General features: G+C 42.6%; 1 non-coding gene across 1 annotated transcript; it reads right to left on the reverse strand.

Moving 5' to 3' along the window:
- Positions 1-5,158: 5,158 nt before the first annotated feature.
- Positions 5,159-5,231, reverse strand: TRNAM-CAU (transfer RNA methionine (anticodon CAU)). The gene has a single exon. It is a non-coding gene; the product is annotated as a tRNA-Met (tRNA).
- Positions 5,232-7,093: the final 1,862 nt, after the last annotated feature.

Genomic DNA, 7,093 nt, shown 5'->3' on the forward strand with positions numbered 1-7,093 from the left:
AATGGACACACAAATATTATATTTTTGGAAAACTGCATTGGCAAATATATTTGTATTTATATAAGCTCGGTTTCCGACGCTTACGAAGTACTAACTACGTGTCAGCTCTGCATTAATGCACCGCTGTGTGATGGTTTCGGTTCCTTCTGTACTACACTTTGTAACTCGACCACTCGACTGCACTTAATGATTTTTCACTAGAGTAATGCTATGTAAATGCTTTAAAACATCTATTCCAGTGAATTGTGGGTTACTTGGTTTATAAACTTCACCATCCAGTTTACTGTAGTGCGCTTCAGCCTCATTAGTAATCCTCACATCATCAATCTCTAAGTACCGCGGCGCATTGTATCTATTAAGACTGATGTGTCGGTGTAAATTGAAACTGAAAACGTCATACATATATTCAGTCATTCCAGGTGCATCAGAAATTATTTCCACGGAGACATCAGGTAATAGACTACATCCAATATTTGCATTATCAATCTCAAGTCGAAATACACTTCTTGGACAGAGACATGCAGCATATCTAGGACCACGTATATTTAATACTCTACTCCCAGACATACTAAAGAAAAGGAAAGGATTAAAGCTAAGAACTGCCTTAATCAAACTGATATCAATGATATAACAAATCTCCACCTGTGATAACTCCTGCCAATCACCTCAGGCTATTCAAATTGATTTTATGATTTTATGCTGCAATGTACTTAACGCAAGTATTATATAAAAGCCTCCACACAAGCCTGCTTATGTGGAATTCACTGAATCATAGATTTAAATATTGTAACTGTGAATAATGCGAATAAAAACAAATAATAATAAATACATAAAATTATTCGGGAGGTAAATGAACGAAACCAAAATTCTGCCTAAGCCACTTCGGAATTTCGGATTTATTATTTCTAAATTATTCGTTAACTCCAATAAAGGTTGAGTTTTTCTGTTCCATCTCTGGCTCAAATAAAATCTTCATCCTCTTGTAACTGCTTCGGGGAATCTGTTTTATATACTGCTACTTCGAAGTTCAATAGAAGCATCCAGGTGCTAAGTTCTGTTCCTCTTATTTCAAAGAGCAATTTCTTATAGGATATTCCCAAGTTCAAGTATGTGTCTGTTTTAGCATTTGGAAAAAAACACGTAGCTGAGGAGACAATGCATCTGATGGAAATGGTTACGAGTATAATTATGTAAATATCCTGGCTCGATAATGCACAGTTGTTATTTACGCACAGAGCATCATAGAGAGTGCGACGAAGTGAAACTACGCGATTAAGGGAGGATGAAATGTGATGAAATGATCACTGGTGAGCCAATATATCAGTGATTAAAAACTGATATACCCTGCCCCAGTGGCTGGAAATCTGTGCAAATTAGGAGTTCCCGTGATTTTCACCACGATAACAATCATGTGGGAGTCCAAGTATGGTTTCTTTTTGGATTTAATTTTTCCAAATTTTTATAGAAGCATGATATCCAATTGACGTTGTCCCTGACTTCTCACGAAAATGGACGTGGTTCAAATCTCGCCATTGCGCCAGGGAGTTTTAAAATGATAGACACATTCCTATGATTAAGGTTTCGACATACTGTAAAACTGAAAGTCCTGTAGCTACGGCGGTGTCAACAATCGCGTAAAACTACTAGCTTGTCTGAATTTTTAATTTGACTAAATTCAAGAAAATACATTATCATTGCTCCTCGAATTACCGTTATGTGACAATGCTGAGGGGGAGGAATACTGACCCGCAGCACATGTATCACTTCGAAAGGAAATTCCTTGATATAGTTCATGCAATACTGAATCTTAGATGACAGAACTTTTCTGGTCAGAGTTCTAAGCTGAAATATTATCACGTAAAGGTTTTTCAAGGCGCAACGACGATATTTGCTGTAGACTCAGACGTAAAAAATGTACACACTTTGTAACTCGACTACTTTACAGCAGTTAGCGATTTTTCAGTAGTAATGGTATGTTATTTTCTTTAAAATGTACCATAAGCATTTATTTATTTATTTATTTATTTATGTATTTATGTATTTATTTATTTGTTTATTTATTTATTTTGTTAAGATAATTCAGTTATTAATAACATCATTGCAGAGTTATTACATTTTCCTATACAGCAACTACACAGAGTGCACCCCCAATATTTTTGAAATGGAAGGTGCTATTGATGTGCTGTTTTCACAGAAATTAAGTGTAACCAAGAGCCCATGATTGTTTCCCACACACAGATTTAATAATTATTAGGATGAGTACTTATTTTAGAAAGATACATTTTTCAAATGGATCGTTGTCTGTTGGGGTTAACAAAACAAACCTAGAGTAAATTATAATATCAATGGTGTTATTTCTTTTCAGGAGACATTGGGCTCGAACCTCACTCTCGGAAGCCCTGAGGATTGTTTTCCGTGTATTCCGATTTTCACACCGGGCTGTACCTCAATTAAGGCCACGGTCGCTACCTTCCTACTCCTATCCCATCGTCGCCATAAGACCTATGTCGGTCTAGAAATCCAAGCATAATGACAGGCGTCACCTCATAATATTCAGGCCTTCGGGTTGAGCAGTAGTTGCTTGGTAGGCCAAGGCTCGTCTAGGCTATAGCGTCATGGAGTTTGGTTTGATCAACAAACTAAGTGTTGAGGTAACATCCCCGTTTTCCTGTGCTAAACGTCTGGCATTTGCTAACTGGCTGCTGTGAATCGTGTTTTGAATGTCTTAGGTATTTCGAACACCATTCCTGATAGACGTAACGACTTTCATGAAATTCGAGTGAGGTTAGGATATCCTACGAAAAGACACTTAACTCATTCTTCAGTGTTGAAAATACTGACATTTTATGTTGAGATTTTGTGCTATTGGCTCTCTTCACGTAGCCTAATGGTTGAAGACAATGCTGGGATTTCATAAGGTAAAATTAGTAGAATTGTTAGCAGAGTTTCTGCTGCGATAGCATCCATGAGAAGAAGGTACGCAACATTCCAGTAGAACCACGTCACAGAGTACCCATGACTTCTATTTAAAATGCCGTTTTACTAGTGTTTTAGGTGTACGTAAGAGTACAATACTTTTCTATTAATGTTGAAGTGATTAGTGATCCTTTGTTGTTAGGAACGTACTTGCTAGACGGCCAGGTTCTGCACACCATAGTACGTTAGCTCCTGTTAAGTGACAGTGGCTCCCATTTAAGAAAGGGGAATACCTATTTCCTGAAACAAGACCTCAAAACCTTTACCACACATCAGGACACGGAACTGCGCGGAAAGGATGAAAGAGGTCTGGAAAAGATGGAGACTGCGAATCGAACGTCAGACAACATTTTTATGCTGACTTCACGCGCCACATCTTACTGCTGCATTCAGAGAAAAGCGCATCAAAGCGCACTCATAAACCGCATGTGCTTGCCATTGACTTCTTCATCTGCATTGTTCATGACTCTCACGAGGTTTATCAACGTGTTAACTAATATTTCTTAGACCGGGCGAGTTGGCCGTGCGCGTAGAGGCGCGCGGCTGTGAGCTTGCATCCGGGAGATAGTAGGTTCGAATCCCACTATCGGCAGCCCTGAAGATGGTTTTCCGTGGTTTCCCATTTTCACACCAGGCAAATGCTGGGGCTGTACCTTAATTAAGGCCACGGCCGCTTCCTTCCAACTCCTAGGCCTTTCCTATCCCATCGTCGCCATAAGACCTATCTGTGTCGGTGCGACGTAAAGCCCCTAGCAAAAAAAAAAAAAAAATTCTTAGGAAACGATTTAAGAAAATGAAGAATCCCGTGTTAACAAACAACTTGGTTTTATAAATCTAACAGCTGTCGATGAAAGCGGAAGTCAGGGCAGCGTACTGGTCTTCGGTTAAGATAACCCCGGGTTTCATTCCCAGCGGCGGGACCAGGGAATTTAGTCGCATCTGGTTAATTCCTCTTCCTCTGCTTGGAGGGTGGTGTTTATGCCCATGTTGATACACTTTAACACACAACACATCACACTACCGACCACAGAAACACACAAGAGTGAATATATTCCCGCGTATAGGGGTTGCGTCAGGAAGGGCATTGGTCATGAAACTAGGCTTATTGCAGACATTGTGCCGACCCCGCAAATCGGGAAATGGCCAGAAGGAAGAAGAATTTGAAAAACTCTATGGACATTTTTCACCTACATATTAATATTCATGTCAAACAGTTGTTTATTCTAGCAGGACTGAGTGGCTCAGACAGTTGAGACGCTGGCCTTCTGTTTCCAATATGGCAGGTTCGATCCTGGCTCAGTCCGCTGGTATTTGAAGGTGCTCAAATACGTCAGTCTCGTGTCGGTAGATTTAGTGGCACGTGAACAAACTCCTGCGGGACAAAATTCCGCCACCTCGGCTTCTCCGAAAACCATGAAAAGTAGTTAGTGGGACTTAGAAACAGTAACATTATCATCATCATCATCATCATCATCTGTTTACCCTCCAGGTTCGGCTTTATACCTCGAACTCAGCGAGGGATCCCACCTCTACCGCCTCAAGGGCAGTGTCCTGGAGCTTCAGACTCTTGGTCGGAGATACAACTGGGGAGAATGATCAGTACCTCGCTCAGGCGGCCTCACCTGCTATGCTGAACAGGGGCCTTGTGGAGGGATGGGAAGATTGGAAGGGATAGGCAAGGAAGAGGGAAGGAAGCGGCCGTGGCCTTAAGTTAGGTACCATCCCGGCATTCGCCTGGAGGAGAAGTGGGAAACCACGGAAAACCACTTCCAGGATGGCTGAGGTGGGAATCGAACCCACCTCTACTCAGTTGACCTCCCGAGGCTGAGTGGACCCCGTTCCAGCCCTCGTAACACTTTTCAAATTTCGTGGCAGAGCCGGGAATCGAACCCAGACCTCCGGGGGTGGCAGCTAATCACACTAACCACTACACCACAGAGGCGGACAACATTATTATTATTATTATTATTATTATTATTATTATTATTATTATTATTATTATTAATTTTTAGTTCTAACATTCAATAACCATTGATTTTTTCTTAAAAGTCGTTGCTAATGTACCCGTAGTGAAATGCGCGGGTATCGCTAGTATTCATAATAACTGATAAAAATAACATTTAAAAGCTCTTGAGGAGAATATATTTGAAACTGATAAATTAAATAATTATGTAAAAACTTTTGCCCCGGGTGAGGATCGAACTCACGACCTTAAGATTATGAGACTTACGCGCTGCCTACTGCGCTACCGAGGCTTCGGCGTGGGAAATGTTCACAAACGGTTATGAAACTTTTATGCCCTTGAGTATGCGTTTGTTATCAGTGGTGCTTGTTATGTAACTTGCTCTTCAATAGCGTGTTTGCAAACAAGGGCATATTAGCAGTAATTGTTGCCGAACCGGCCGGAAGTCACTGGGTGCGTATTTAGACAAAAACAAGCTACGAATCAATAAACCGTTTTCAGATGTGCTCGGGTTTAGCCTATTATCTCACTTTCTCTGTGCCCTCTTCCATATTTTTGTTGTTTGGTGAAATACTGTACGACGTCAAAGGCATCAGATTATAACTATAATAAAACAGTTTTAAATGTGTCTATTCTTTCTTTTTTCTTAAGCAGGCGGACAAATTTGTCTATTACCACTGCATAGGTCCGCCTCTGTGGTGTAGTGCTTAGTGTGATTAGCTGCCACTCCCTGAGGCCCGGGTACGATTCCCGGCTCTGTCAAGAAATTTGAAAAGTGTTACGAGGACTGGAACGGGGTCCACTCAGCCTCAGGAGGTCAACTGAGTGGAGTGGGGGTTCGATTGCCTCCTCAGCCGTCCTGGAAGTGGTTTTCCGTGGTTTCCCACTTCTCCTTCAGCCAAATGCCAGGATGGTACCTAACTTAAGGCCACGGCCGCTTCCTTCCCTCTTCATCGTCTATCCCTTCCAAACTTCCCATCCCCTCACAAGGCCTCTGTTCAGCATAGCAGGTGAGGCCGCCTGGGTGAGGAACTGGTGATCCTCCCCAGTTGTTGTCCTCGGACACTCCCGGCACTAAAAGCCATACGCCATTTCATTTCCCCAGTTGTATCCTCCGACCCAATGTCTCACGCTCCAGGACACTGCCCTTGAGGCGGTAGAGGTGGGATCCCTCGCTGAGTCCGAGGGATAAACCGGCCCTGGAGGGTAAACCGATTACGAACGAACGAACCACTGCATAGGCCTAGTTATACTGTATATTATATAACATTAAAGGTAGAAAGGCTGTCCGACTCATTAGCTGAATGGTGAACGTTGAGGCCTTTGGTTCAGTGGGTCACGGGTTCGATTCCCGGCCGGTTCGGGAATTTTAATCGTTTCTTATTATTATCATGTCCCAACACTCTTCTCCTCAAATTGCCAGGCTGGGTTGCTCAGACGGTAAAGCCTTCTGGCCCCAACTTGGCAGGTCCGATCCTGGCTCAGTCCGGCCTCGTGTCGGTAGATTTACTGGCACGTAAAAAGAACTCCTGCGGGACAAAATTCCGGCACCTCGGCGTCTCCAAAAACCGTAAAAGTAGTTAGTGGGACGTAAAGCAAATAGCATTATTATTACTTCTCCTCAAATACAGACAACACACCACACTACCATCTATCACAAAGACACTCAATAGTAATCAGAACCCTAGGGGCAAATTATCCACACGGCTCGACGCCCCGAACAAATAGCATTTAAAAAAAAATAAAAAAAAACCTCTCCACATGGGGTTGGTGTCAGGAAGGACGTCCGGACGTAAAGCAAGGCCAAATCCACATATGTGTGACACAGTGGTAGGAAGAAGAAAGTTAATAAGGTATAATGACTGCCATTTTAAGGATGTGGTGTAGAGGTTAGTGTGATTAGCTACCGACCCCGGGATTCGATTCCCGGATCTGCCACATTATTTGGTAAGTGGTACGAGGGCTGGAACGGGGTACACTCAGCTTCGGGAGGTCAAATGAATAGAGGGAAGTTCGATTCCCATCCTAACCATCCTCGAAGTGGTTTTCCTTGGTTTCCCGTTTCCCCTCCAGGCAAATGCCAGGATGGTACCTAACTCACGGCCACGGCCAGTTCCTTCCTCTTCCCTATCTATCCCTTCCTATCTTCCCATC

Source organism: Anabrus simplex, chromosome 1 (genome assembly GCF_040414725.1).
Source record: "Anabrus simplex isolate iqAnaSimp1 chromosome 1, ASM4041472v1, whole genome shotgun sequence".
Lineage (NCBI taxonomy): Eukaryota > Metazoa > Arthropoda > Insecta > Orthoptera > Tettigoniidae > Anabrus > Anabrus simplex.